General features: G+C 38.7%; 1 pseudogene; it reads right to left on the reverse strand.

Annotated features, from left to right (window-relative positions):
• The window catches only part of LOC107726134 (receptor-type tyrosine-protein phosphatase T-like), an 81,958-nt pseudogene that overhangs the window by 23,462 nt on the left and 42,737 nt on the right, over positions 1-15,759 (reverse strand).

Raw genomic sequence — 15,759 nt, forward strand, 5'->3', positions numbered from 1 at the left:
TGTATGTGTGTGTGTGTAACTGAGCTGCTAAAGATGACGAGAGCTAACAAAAGCTGGAGAAAAAAAAAAAACAGAAGACTCTCTGATATCCAACACTTGGGAATGAAATCCATAACTAGACACACATAAGGCCACTCAAGTATGGTTAGTTAGCTAATCCATCTAACGTTGAATATTAATATCACCTTTCATAATTGATCATCTTCTTGAATGACTGTAATTAAACCATTTGACCATGAAACTCTTGAAATCCAGAATACTATAGTATGTGTGACTGTGTTGAGTCACATATCTCTCTAAGAGGAACATGTAAATAGATAGATAGATAGATAGATTTCACTTTTAAGAAAATGAGAATTTTGGGGAAAATGTTCTTAATTTTCAAAAAATGACGATGCAAAACAAACAAAAAATCCTTAATGGTTCTATATATACATATACTTTTATAATCTATAAAAATAAAATATAAAAATGCACATAAATCCTTGATTAAATCACTTAATAACTAGACATGTGACCCAGACATGGTTTCATTAGACATATTTTCATTTAAGATTTTAGCAAACTCTTGACAAGACAAGATTTCGAGGGCCTTTTCTCTGGAGAAACATCTGAGAATCAGAAGACTTAAGCAAAAGTCCCTGTTTGATATCCATTTGATCTCATTGCTGTCTAAGAGGAACCAGAAAACATCTCTAGTCATTTTCTGCTCCCACTCATTATGAAGCACAACTATGCGCCGAGAGGAGGATGTACCCTAACAACTCTCTTTCAAAGTCGAGGAAGCGTTTGAAAGGCAGCAGCCTCGTGAGACAGATGGATTGAGTGATTTAAGAAAGTTGCTGATGACATGCTGTTCCAGACCGCGCTCTCCCCCTCAAAAACGACTCCCAAACACTAATTTCTCCCACTATCAAAGCTTCCCTACATCTGTTCTGTTTGGATTACAACACTCAACAACAAAACTCTACCTGCTCCTAAGAGCTTTCTCTGCGATTCACTTTCATTGCAAAATATTGTCTGTTGGCTTATGTTAAGATCTCGTAAAGTTTGTTTGTTAGAACATTGTGGTTATGTTTTTTTATTTTTTATTTTTTATTTTTTTATTTATGCAGATCTGACGTCAAGCTGTTCCTGTATGATAAGAACAATAAAACTGATTGATTGAGTGAGAGATGCATTATGGGCTTAAACACAAGCTGATGGTTCATATGGTATGGATGAACATGAGACTAGATGAAGAGATGCATGCAGAGAGTGCTGAAAAGATTATTTTTTAATGTACTTGAGAAACAAAATAGCATTTTTCGATTGTTATTTTACTATTTCAGTATACACACACACACACATTCTATTTTTCCTTTTCTATAAATACTAATAATTGTATATTACATATTAAATTAAATATTAGGTACATTACATGTATGGAAATTTTTTTTTTTTATTCCATTTTAGAACCATTTGTATGTAAACTGATATGAGGAAACTGAGGAAACCTGAGCAATGAAAGTGAAACCACTGAGAAACTTGAAATATTTCATATGAGTGTAGATGGAGGATGGGTTTTTACCTTCTGAACAGTAAAAGTCCTGATCACATATTCTGCAAGAGGCTCCGTTTCAATCAGCGTCACTTTGATGTCTCCGTACACCTCGGTCTCATCAGGCCAATACCGGACGCATTTCACCTTAATGGACACATAGGAATCCACACGTACACATTATTACACAACACCTGCATCTTAATTTGTCTGGGTATTACTCTGTTTTACAGCAAGGTCTAAGTCAAATTGGCATTTGCAGAAACAGTATTATTAAACAAGTCCCTGATGACATTTTGAAAACAGAGAGGTGTAATTGGCCACCTGTCTGACAGGATGTTATCTCTGAATGAACGACCCCTGTGGTCCGAGTTCACTGGAGCCAATCATTGAACACCGCTCAATTACACTCAACGTGACATCAAACGGCTCTCGTTGGGGATGTTGTGAAGGACTTGTGCACCTAATTGTGCTCGATTTTAGGATGTCCTCCAAAATGCTTGACTCACTCGCTTAAAGTTTCCCTTGTATATAAAGAACCTTTTTCTATTATAAAGAGCCTTTTGTGGAATGGAAAGGGTCCATGGATGTTAAAGGTTTTTCATGGAACCATTGATGCCAATAAAGAACCTTTATGTAGTAGGTGCATCCAAGTTGTATACGGGAATGGAGCCCATGACCTTGATGTTGCTTGCTATGATCTATTCCTTGAGATACAGAAACATATTGCATGTTTGCATGGATTTCTTGCTAGATGTTACTTCCAAAATCATTGCATGAGCACCCACCTCACAGATTTATATATACACTCAGTTTAACCACGAGACCGTAATTAAATGTGTAGCAATTGGAGGAGCGCTTCGTAAATAACATTCTTAATCTTGTGATATTTATTAAGGAAAGAGAAAATTACAAGAACCCTACCCTGCCCACTTCCACCAGGTTGGTTACCATGACGATACTGGCAGAATTCTCTTGCCAAATCATCCTCCAGAAATCCCTCACGGTTTCCTGCATGGGGCCTACAGGAGAGGAGGAGGGACAAATTTAGAAGATCATGCAATACTCACAAAACAACTAGAAATAAGATGCAACGTTTCCTTATGGATTCACAGACAGTCCCTGAGGGAAAGAGCATCCAGACCAGCATGAATGTCCACATTAGTGCATGCTAGTATGCAAGCAAATATCATAGGTCTGTCTTTCTTGTGAAGATGGTTAACCAATGCAGGTTAACTAATCTAAAGTACTTAGTATTGTAATTTTACAATTTATTTTTATTAATTACTATTTTTTTAAAATTCCGCTCTAATAATATTATTGCAATATATTTCTTATTTTGTTTAATATTTTTATTCAATTTTAAAAAATGACAGGTCATCCAAGATGTAGATTTTGGAGTTTAGAGTTTGTTTCTTCATCGGAACAGATTTGGAGAAATGTAGCATTACTTGCTCATCAATGGATCCTCTGCAGTGAATGGGTGCCGTCAGAATGAGAGTCCAAACAGCCGATAAAACATCACAATACTCCACAAGTAATTGGAGATTATACTGTTCTGATGAAGAAACAAACTCATCTACATCTTGAATGGCCTATGGGTGAGTACATTTTCAGCTAATGTTCTTTTTGGGGTGAACTAATCCTTTAAACTGTTCACTTTATGGTGTGAGCTGGTTCTTGTAAAGAGTAAACCGTGTGTGAATATTAAAAACAAACTGAATCATTTCTAGCAGAGCTATGCTGATATTTAGCAATGCTTACTTTGCATAAAAACAAATTGGATCTCAATTAGGGTGACATTCAACTTAATTTACAAACATTTTACACTAAATACAACCAATAAAGCTAAAAAAAACCCCCAACAACCTCATTTATAAATCAGAAGCCTATGAAGTGCAAAATGAATTCGCTAGGCCATAAAGCTGCATGCACTGTGACTCAGCATATCACACAGATGCATGCTGGAAACCAGACAATCTACTGTACACTGGTACTGTCACTACTTTTAATTAGCATTCAAAAGCCAACATTAAGTTTAGATATTCTCATTAATCATACTTGTTATATTGGATATAGCGACAGATCTGTAGATTGTGTTCATGTCAGAAGACTTGTCTTGGTTTTGCATATGCTGTGCCTTTGTTATGTGTTTTGTTAATTACCTTGTGTGGCTATGTAGTGCCTTGGTCTGTGGTAGCCCTGGGAAACAGAATGAAAAAGGAAGATGAAAATTATTCAAATGAAACTAATTTTTATACCTGCACAAACCGCGTGCAACAATGAACTTGCTTAAAGTAAACTTTGCTTGAATCTAATTCAGCACTCAATGAGACATCGTAATTTCACCTTTCTGACTCCTTGGGTTCATTAGCATTTTAACCACTGTGAAACAAATTGGCGACCAATGTAGCCTTGCTCATGTCAGGCTTTAAAGCGTCGCTGCAGTTTACGACCGGGTCTGTGGTACGATGGAGCTGGTAATTGTTTTATTATCGGGAATGAGATTGGGTAGCCTGATTATAGCTGCCTCGGGGCGAGACGCCTCGCGCTGAAGCATATCCACACGTGTTTACTTCCCATTTTGCAATGATCACAATCATATTGACTGTGTCATTAAGGTGTTTAGATCAAGTTAGTGGATTTGGAGCAGTCAGGGAAGCACTTTCAATCGAGCTGTCGCTTGCTGTGGACATGGAGCATTTGCTCGAGTAATTTGCAGAAACTCAGAAGAGCGCTTTAAGTGCAGAAATCCCTTGTATCCTTCATTCGTTGTAAGCGAGGCTCTCAGGAGCGTAGCACATAAATGTTGCATTAATCTATTAAGCCCTTCTTTGACAGCAAAGAGTGAAGTTGTTCTGACATTTTAAGGTGGTTACATAATACACAAGACTTTAAAGGTCATAAATGCTATGTTCAAACCTACTTCTTTATCAGTATATGCAAAGCTTGTTGTATGTTTAGTTTAGCTAGAAATGAGGAAAATATTGAAATCTGAATATATATGAATATATGCTACAGTTCAAAAATGTAGGGTCGGTAATATTTTTTAATGTCTTTTAAAAGAAGTCACTTGTGCTCATTAAGACTACATTTATTTGATCAAAAATGTGATACAAACTGTAAAATTGTGAAATATTATTATACTTTAAAGGGGTCATATGATGCGATTTCAAGTTTTCCTTTCTCTTTGGAGTGTTACAAGCTAATTGTGCATAGATAAGATCCCTGAAGTTGCAAAGACTAAAGTCTCAAAACCAAAGAGATATTCTTTATCAAAGTTAAGACTCTGCCACTCACATGATCCTTCAGAAATCATTCTAATATACTGATTTTCTGCTCAAGAATTTTTTTTTTTATTATTATCAATGTTGAAAGTATTTGTACTCATTATTAATTTAGTGGTAATTTTTTTGCTGAATAAAAAGTTCAAAAGAACAGCATTTATTTGAAGCAGAAGTTTTTGTAACATTACAAATGTATTTACTGTCACTTGATTAATTTAATGCGTCCTTGCTGAATAAAAGTATGTAGCGTCTGCGTAGAATCATGCATGATCTTTGGGGTTTTATGGCTTAAGAGACCCTTTTAGCTTTTGACATTTGCATATAAATTACAGTCCTGGTCACAGACTTTACTTTTTGATGTGGCCTCAGGATTTTGGACTATACCAGTGCATCCAGATGACCAACACAAGCTGGCTTTCACCTTTTGCAATCGGCAGTACACCTTCACCAGGTGCCCATTCGGCTATGCCAACTCACCAGCCGAATTTAACATCTTCCTCAACAAAGCATGCCCGGATGCCAGGGTAAGAGGGAACTTAATCTATGTTGACGACCTTCTGATGAAACACACGACGGTGACCGATCACCTGAAAGAAATTGACCACGTCCTGCACCAACTGACCGCCGCCGGTGCCAAGATTGCCCTCCACAAAGGACAATGGTGCAAAACCAAGGTCAATTACGTGGGCATACTCATCGGACCACGAGGTATTGAGCCACAAACCAGCCGCATCCAGGCCATTCAGAACATTAAACCACCTGCCAATGTCTCAGAACTCCGAAGTTTTCTAGGCGTGTGCAACTATTCAAGGCAGTTCATTGAGAACTATTCGGACATTGCACGCCCTCTCACTGCCCTTCTGAAAAAGGACTGCCCCTTCGCCTGGACAGACGAACAGCAAAATGCCATGAATGAGCTGAAACAACATCTGTGCATTGCTCCATGTCTGGCTTACCCAGATCCACAGAAGGAGTTCTACTTGGACGCTGGATTCTCCAGCCACTGCCTCAGCGCTGGTTTATACCAACGGCATGACCAGGACAAAAGAGTGGTCGCATATGCCAGCAAGACTCTTCTTCCCCCAGAGTGCAAATACTCAGACTGTGAGAAAGCCCTGCTCTGTACTGTATGGGCCATCCAGAGATTCTCCAACTACATCGGAGCACAGAAAGTGATCATAGAAACTTGTCACCAGCCTGTCACATTCCTCAACAGCCAGCGCATCCGTGACGGTGTGGTCACAAACGCACGCATAGCCACATGGCTCATGGCCCTCCAGGGGCGCAATGTAGAAGCACGATATGCTCAAAATCAAAAGTCGGCGCTGGGAAACGGCCTGGCAGCCTGCCAAAGCTACTCCGATGACACACCGACTGAGATCGTAGAAGCAGAAAGGCCCTAACCACCGCCACTTACCTGCCACAGGTATTTTGACGAGAATGTCTGCCAAGGCATGCCCACTGCCTACGTCGATGGATGTTCCTACAACCACGAGGGCATCCTAAAGGCAGGTGCTGGTGTTCTCTGGCTAAATGATCGACCCTGCCCACCACAACACTTCAAACTATATTGATTCTGCTACAGTTAATTCGAAGATCTAATCTAAATATTTATTATTAATCATAACCAGTTATAATTAGTCATAAATATTTCCCTTTTGAGCTGATTTAATACAAGTAATTAATTATCATTTGAATAATAATTTGAATAAACTGATAAAGAACGATGAAAATGAATTAATATATATATTATAATAAAGAATTAATAAATATCATATTAACATGACATAAATATAAACATATAACGAGTCATACTCACATCTATGTAGTTGGCGTTTATGTAGTCAGAGTGGGGGTCTCCCTCCAGCAGTTGCAGCCGGACACGAGTGTGATCGTCTGTGGGGTCAAATATTCACAGAAGAGCCGGTCTAAAGTTACACATACACTTTAAAGGGGAGCTACACATGCATGAGCTGCCCAGGAAACACAACTGTACTGTACTGCACAATGTCATTTACCCAAGCAGGAGTAATGTGTGTGAAACAATCACTTTCAGACAGAAAATAACGGTCAAACTCTACATGCATTTCTACTAATTTGCCGATTCAATTTTCTTTTTTTCACCAGGGTCAATACTTCAGGCACATTTGAGTTCAAAAACAAATACCAGCATCTAATGAGTATGAGAACTATGCCAGCAATCTCCTTTAATAAAAGACAACACATTTAGTGTGATTTACCAATGGTACTGATGAAATATGTGCTTTTTGAAAAGACCTGCAACCTCAGCGTAACTTCCTGCATAAGGAAGACAATTACAATCATTTTAAAAAACATCTATAGTGATGGGGAACAATTTTAAAAAAAAGTTCCTGTTTCTAAGCAACTCAAGTCTTGGGTGCCCCAAGTTCAGCATTGCACTCTGGGGGAATTGACAATAAGAATCAGACCATTTTCCCATCCAATGAAGTGGATGTACAGTTGACCAGTGATGCAATTTATGCAATTACTCCAGCACCGCCAATCTTCATCTTGTCTTCGCTATAAACACTTGACCTGCTAATGTTTAGCTCAGGCACTGCGTCTTTCCACCCTTGAAAGGTGAAGCTGCATGTCTTGGCAATTACGACGACACTTCTGGAAAAGGGGAAGAGGGTGGAAATGGAAAGAGAGGAGGGGTAAAGGAAAGGTCTGACACTAGCTCCGCAAACCCGTATGATGTTCTGCTTTGATCACATGGAGAATGCAAATGCACCATTGAGGCATGTCGACTCCAAGCCAGCGGATGTTCTCTGATGGCAGGCAGCTCCGCGGAATCCCTCCTGATATCTCTCGGTCTTTCCGTTTTTTCGTTTCCGAGGAGAAGCAGGTCCGTGTCTGGAGCTGTAAGCTGGTCGTGAAGGTTGTTTACTCTCAGACAGCCCCTCCTTCCTGTCCAAACCTGCTGCGTTTCTTATTCTGTCTGCTCAAAATTCGCCAACTTATATTTTTTTAACTTCAGACTTTTTATTTGCTCCTTCTCTCTCGCTCGCCTCACAAACATCTCAGCTGTCTCTCGCCGGCGCTTTGGTCTGTCGGCTGACCTCTCTGCTCCCCGAAAGGGAACGTGCGCGAGGGAAGCAGAAAAGAGGGAAATGGAGGGATGTGGAAAGAGAGCGAGAGAAAGAGACGGGGCTAATTAGACGCCACTGAGTCAGTTGTCATAACAGCAAGCGCTCGGCAGGGTTCTTCTCCGCAGTGAGGGGCCAGACACAAAGCTCTAATTGGGAGAGAATGACCAGACTGCAGACGAGCGCCGTGATGCATGGGTACAGTAGTTCTGAGTCAGCCTGCAAAACTATCCCGATGTCTGGATGATCACCTGTTTAGACACGTATGAGAGGCGTTACAGTGACATGATGATGAGTAGGGATCTTAATTCTGCACCGTTTGCACCACAGGCATGACTCAGTGATTCCTCACGTCATGCAGTTAAATGAGGATAGGTGTGCTATTACTTTTCTAAATATTGAGAGTTACTTTTCTATGCTTAGAAAAGTTATAAAATTACAATGGCCACCTGAAATTGATTGGATGGCATAAAGAAATGTAATTATATAGAAGAAGCATCTGCAAACAAATTCTGCACTTTTTTAGCAAAAAAGCCATTTCTGTCAGTACCACTGTCGTCAAAGATGATTGACAATTAGCATACAGTTTGGATTGGTGGTATGGTTCCGTTCTGGGCAGGAACTCCCTGCGCATCCATGCAGCCTAGCATGGGAGCAGGGAGAGCAGCGATAACCCCCCAGGGTAAACAGAACAGAACCAACATAAATGTATTAATGACTTTCAAGGTCACCAAGATACTTTAGTGCCATGACATTCATTCATTTTTAAGTTCATCACAGTTTCCAAATACTTTCTAAGGCCATTGCATCTGTTATCGGCCTAATCATGCTGATGCAATCACTGAACAACAACAACAACAACAACAAAGCACAACAAGCAGTGTTAGGCTAAAATCTCAGACAATGGATTTCAGGTGTAGTGGTAACATTAAAAATCTCTTATTTTGCACCTCATCCTAAAGTAAATGAATCACAAAGAGAACAACTCGGTTCTTTTGTGTGCTTAAAAGTACAGCACCCTAAAAATGTCAGCAGTCTTGTAATCAGTGCTCTTAAGCCCGTGTCCTCGCCACTGCTCTTATATATAACCTCAGTGTGTTGTCAGCTGGCCCCAGTGCATTATACACCTAAACAGCCTATTAAATCCCTGCTCGGCAGAAAAGAGGTTCCTGTGTCAAATGGGCCGAGTGCTGTCGCACACACCTCGTGGCGTGAGAGCAAACACTCTAATCCAGTTTAATCCATTTTCATCCGCTCTGGGATAAGACGCTTTGCTCATGAAGTCTACCTGAGAGGTTTTAGAAAGCAGCAGAAGTGTTTATGTGAACGCTTGAGCTTTGAGAGCTTGGTGTTAGGACAAGTGTCATCCTAATCTGAAAGGGACTCATTTCGGAAGGTTAATTTGCACCAACGGCAATAAAAAGGATCTTTTTTAGCCACATACGCAAGGATTCTTATTAAAGAAATTAATTTCCATCTGTTCCATTCGCACCATTTTGTAAGGAAGTGATCCTATTAGTTTATATAACTAGATAAAGGATAGAAACATAACTCTTTAGCATCTCAATCTGTTTCTCATAGACAGTAATAATATTAAATGGAGACTTTTGCTGGCCTTTTTTATTTCTTGAATGTTTATTTTCTTAGAAATCTCACAAAAGCTGTTCTTTAGCAATCAAAAGTGGAATTTCGATATCAATTCAAACATTTCTTATCATCAAAATTAAAAAGTCGATGCTTGAATAAAGCATAAGAGAGTTCTCTGAGCTATGAAACAGCAACCTCTAAATACTGGTGATGTCTAAATCCACTAATCTTTTTAATGTAAATTAAGTATGAATCTGATTAAGTGTTTATTCTTGGTTAAGAGCATTAATCGATGACGATAAACAAACAAACAGAAACGAGAGCATAATACACTACACAGCTCATGTGAATGCTAATACTCCAGCTTTGGTCAACACATCAGAGGAGGGTTTTTTTTCCGCAAAGACATCAAGGGAACCTGACGATTCTGGCAGCGCTACGTGAAGGGAATAAATGTCAGAATTTGAGGAGCTCAGAGAGAAGAAATGAGAAGGCGTCTTCATCCAGACACACAGATCCACGCACGCAGAGCACTTAAAAGAGCAAGACATGCTCTCCTGTGTTTGGACTAATGAAGATGAACAACCTGGACATTTATTATTCAGCAGGTGCCTTACCTTGCATATTTTAACCCCAGATCCACAAAGGCATCGATACTAACTGGTTAAAATGAGTGACGTTTGGATAATGAGCCGATGTGAGCTGGTTATCCTTTGGGGGTTTCATCCCTCTTCATGGGATGATTGCGTGATGTTGGTGTTCGCTACATGAATTGCATCATGCGAGAGCTTTACTCAGTAACAGAACCGAATTCAGTTCATACAACATAAAGGAAAATTTCATCTGCACTACAAGTAGAGTTAATAAACAAAGTGACAACAAAAAAGAACACAAAATTATATCCGAACAACATTGGCCCCTATTCACTGTGACACTAACACATGTTTCATATCTTTTTTGAAAGTCACACAGGGTTAGAATGACATGAAAGTGAGTAAATGATGACAGACCTTTTATTTTTGGGAGAACTATGCCTTTAACTATCCCACCTCATATTGGCAAATATTGAAGGCAACACTGCATGTATCCTTTGTGGATTAGGCAATCCCAGAATGCACCGTGACAAACTTTTGTGGAGTACTTATATTATAAGTATTAATAGGAAAACTACACTTTTTTTTTTACTCATGAGAATAATGAAGATATATACTAATAAAATATTAATATATATAAATAAAAGCTAATTGAAAACATTAATAGTAATAATAATAATAATAATAATAATATTAAATAATAATGATGATGATGGTTGGAACAGAATTGTGATGCCAGTGACGCCTTAATTAAGTTTTGTTTTTTATTTTCTTCTTCTAAAAATCTGAGATTCATCTTTTCAGAGAATGTTCATAACTTTTATAAATTCCTGTAAAAATACTTCAATTTCAGGCAAGTACAGAGCTGCAATCTTGTTTGCTTTAACAAAGTCCTCTTAACATTCCATTACCAACCTTCCGCTGTTTCTCTTTCTGTTGTGTTCTCTGTGATGTCATTGTCCTCTGCTTTAGGATCAGACCCTAAGGTATGCTGTGACTCATCCGTTCCTATTCAAACCTGCTGCCAAAGCATTTCCTGCAATCTCAGTCCAAACAGACTACGCAAAGGGGCTCAACAGCATGCATCTGTCAAATGGCCTGCGCCAAATCATAGTAGGCTCACTGTCTGCACATACCTCCCTCCCAACCATAATTGACGAAATATACTAATGAGGAATCATTTGGAAAAGATACAAAAATCTCAGCGTACACAGAAAAGCAGGCGAGCAGGAATAAACACAGCCATCTTCCCAATCTCCCCCTTTTCTCGTTCTCTGATATGTAAATGTTTGCCAATAACAGTTTATTTTGGGTGTAGAGTCTCGTGAATTATAGATGACCATATGGGCTTGAATGGCTGACACTGCCTGCTGAAACACTGAAGGGATGAGCGAGACCGGACAGATGTCTCCAATTGAAACGGCTTTCCTCGTCTCCCATAAATTGTCAAAGTTAATCAAGGGATGCATGGCCAATTTTGTTTGTGGGTTAATTTTTTTCTTGGCTCAGTTTGTAAGACATCGCTCCAATTTGGGGTGGTTAAACATGCATTCACATTATGAAATGCTTCACAAAACAACGTCCTCCTTTGGCTGGTAGACTTGAGACTTTTCAGTTACTTAAAAACCCATTATCTAAGTCCAGATGCAATGCATTTCAACCCTCTACATTGCGAGTAAATCACTCGCATATGCGACTAAATCTTACTCTGGGCGACTAAATAATGTCTAACATTAGCCACTGGCTAATAAATTCTTAGATTTTACACGCCAGTATGTGTGTGAGAGGCGTTCAACACAGATTTTCACTCGATAAACATGCTGACTGAGCGCTTGAGAGTTTCGCTCTCCGTCAAGCGATCTGTACTATTTGGATGCGCTCAATGGATCATGTCATGTACTCAATGGATGCGCAGTATGTAGCACGCAGCGCACCTGTATTTGACGTACCGTAAACTAGTGTGAAGGCGCACGACTAGCCGTCGCTTTACTGATAGCGCTGTGTTTCTCACACATGCAAAGAGAGAGAACGAGAGTCTTGCATACCACGCTGAATCGACGCGCTACATGTAAACCATATTATTTGTTGTATTTTCCTGTCAAAATAACAGAGTTCATTTAGAATTATTCAGCTTTTAAGAACAAGCAAAAGATATGCCGGTTTCTCGGCAGTGGACGGAGCCAATGCGCAAACAGCTCTTAGCTCTTATCTATTCTCATCTATTACCGTCCCTGTTTTGATTTCAGCAAATCAGTTCGAGCGAACGCTGACAACGTGATTAATATTCATGAACCCAGCAGATAATAATAGTAGTAGTAGTAGTAGGCCTAGTATCTTTTAATAATAATTACTATTACCTATGACCAACAATATCTTAAACACCACCACCAGTCCTAAGTTCAGTTAAAATGACAAATATGCATTCATTCATGGTTACCAAGTTTTAGTTCTAATCACTAGTTCTATCATTAAATAGTGCTTAATTATCATAATATCATAATATAATGCTTGATTGGCTGAAGTTAAGAGTGCATCCATTACCAACCTTCCGCTGTTTCTCTTTCTGTTGAGTTCTCTGTGATGTCATTGTCTTCTGCTTTGGGATAAAACCCATAGGTATGCTGTGACTCATCCGCTCCTACTCAAACCTGCTGCCAAAGCATTTCCTGCAATCTCAGTCCAAACAGACTACGCAAAGGGGCTCAACAGCATGCATCTGTCAAATGGCCTGCGCCAAATCATAGTAGGCTCACTGTCTGCACATACCTCCCTCCCAACCATAATTGACGAAATATACTAATGAGGAATCATTTGGAAAAGATACAAAAATCTCAGCGTACACAGAAAAGCAGGCGAGCAGGAATAAACACAGCCATCTTCCCAATCTCCCCCTTTTCTCGTTCTCTGATATGTAAATGTTTGCCAATAACAGTTTATTTTGGGTGTAGAGTCTCGTGAATTATAGATGACCATATGGGCTTGAATGGCTGACACTGCCTGCTGAAACACTGAAGGGATGAGCGAGACCGGACAGATGTCTCTAATTGAAACGGCTTTCCTCGTCTCCCATAAATTGTCAAAGTTAATCAAGGGATGCACGGCCAATTTTGTTGGTGGGTTAATTTTTTTCTTGGCTCAGTTTGTAAGACATCGCTCCAATTTGGGGTGGTTAAACATGCATTCACATTATGAAATGCTTCACAAAACAACGTCCTCCTTTGGCTGGTAGACTTGAGACTTTTCAGTTACTTAAAAACCCATTATCTAAGTCCAGATGCAATGCATTTCAACCCTCTACATTGCGAGTAAATCACTCGCATATGCGACTAAATCTTACTCTGGGCGACTAAATAATGTCTAACATTAGCCACTGGCTAATAAATTCTTAGATTTTACACGCCAGTATGTGTGTGAGAGGCGTTCAACACAGATTTTCACTCGATAAACACGCTGACTGAGCGCTTGAGAGTTTCACTCTCCGTCAAACGATCTGTACTATTTGGATGCGCTCAATAGATCATGTCATGTACTCAATGGATGCACAGTATGTAGCACGCAGCGCACCTGTATTTGACGTACCGTAAACTAGTGTGAAGGCGCACGCCAAGGTGTGCGTAGAGGGTTGCATTTGGTTATATTAAATGTAGCCACATGTTAAAGCCATAAAGCGATCACCAAATACAGGGACTGATCTGCTTCATAATATATGTATTCTAATCATAATTACTATAATTTTCATGTTTTTTTTGACAGTTTTTGCACTGCTTTCTAGTCAACATAAGAGTTAGGTTTAGGTGTCTTTAAGCAGTCATTTAACTATTACAAGAATGTTGTGCTAAATGTAACAAATTACTATACAGTCTAAAGCAGTGTTTCTCAACCCTGGTCCTGAGCGCCCCCCAACACTGCACATTTTGTATGTCTCCCTTTTCTGACACACCCATTTCAGGTCCTGGAGTTTCTTTTAATGAGCTAATGAGTTGAATCAGATGTGTTTGATTAGGGAGACACACAAAATGTGCAGTGCTGGGGGGCGCCCAGGACCAGGGTTGAGAAACACTGGTCTAAAGTCACAGTTACAAGCAAAGCAACACCCTATGCACCTGGTGTTAAATAAAGCCATCTCCCTTATCTCCATTTTTCACTATTTTTTCCACAAAAAAAATGATCCTTTGTACTGATGAACAGCCTGATGGACAGTTTGCATTAGCAACTTGTATAATTAAATGGGTTTAACTAATAGCAAATTCATCATAATACCCGCTGGCCATCAGCGACTGACAGGCTATTTCATTTGGCCCAATGTTTAATCTCATTTTAAGAGCACCGTGACAGTGACAACTAAATGTTGTAGAAGAAATATAATGAAAACAACCAGATATCATTTAATGGTGCTATATTAGCAAAATAATTACCAAAGTCTATCATGGTACTCCCATGGCAATACCATATTAACATAATACCATGATTTGACATCTTCAAATGTATTCTTGGTTAAATAGATTGGTGTACCATGTTTATATGGTATTTCCATGGTACATGGAAAAACTATGGTACTTTAAAATATACTGAAACTCAAGTACCATGGTATTTAAATGTACCGATGTAGTACCACGGTAGATTTTGGTATTTTTTTGAATGAAGTTGTTCAGTACCGTGCAATACTGTGGATTTTCAATGTGATCTTACTTAGGAACTTGTAAACCATACATGAATATCAGTGCTCCAGACGAACTATTTTTACTAGGAGCACTGTAGACCCTGACTGAAATTTTTTTAGGAGCACAAGCATAAAATTTAGGGGCACACCTTAAATCAGCCTGCAATGCAATCGTTCACATATTTTCCCCATTTTAACTGTATTACTGACAAATGCTTTGACAATACCTAGACTTAACTTAATATGTGCAGTATTCTTTTAATTTCAGAGGAATATGAAGAAAAATATATATGATATGAAAAAAGTACTATTGTTTTGCATTAATAAGTACAGCTACTAATAATATTATATGTTCTTTTCTTGTTTATTTCATGTTTATACACATTTGACAGTAAAGAACTAAGCTTGAGTTGGGACGCTAACAATATCTATTTTATTAACAACAGTAACGTGCAAAATCTAATTTTTATGTAGAAAAGGTATATATTGTACTCTTATTAAATGTACCATTATTCTTCTATAGTCTTATATGGAACTGACCAACAACTTCAGTGATTATGTGTGATTTAGTCGCAAATTGAAGAAAAGTTTGTTTTTCAAAGCACTTTGTGATTTTTCTTACTTCATACACAAAAAAAAACAAAAATCTGTCAAAATCTGATTTCTTGATGATTTGAGCCTAGTGATTTTATAATTGTTATTTTATAATTTCAAAATATAAAGAAAAAAGTATAAATGAATGTCTAATAAGCCAACAAGTGCTCCTCTGTTGCCATCTACAGGTTATAATGGTGATTTGATGTATTTTATTTTTTATTTTACACAAGTGTTTGTTCATCACAGTGTATTTTGGTCATTCCATTGAAAATAACATTCAAATTGAATCATTTTGGAGCTTTAAAGTGCTGGCAACAGTTGTGTGAAATGCTTGTAAGTCATTGAAAATTGCTTGAATTTCTCTCTCAAAAGGTTGTACAAACCC

Source organism: Sinocyclocheilus rhinocerous, unplaced genomic scaffold (genome assembly GCF_001515625.1).
Source record: "Sinocyclocheilus rhinocerous isolate Xijiao unplaced genomic scaffold, SAMN03320098_v1.1 scaffold1477, whole genome shotgun sequence".
Taxonomy (NCBI): Eukaryota; Metazoa; Chordata; class Actinopteri; order Cypriniformes; family Cyprinidae; genus Sinocyclocheilus; species Sinocyclocheilus rhinocerous.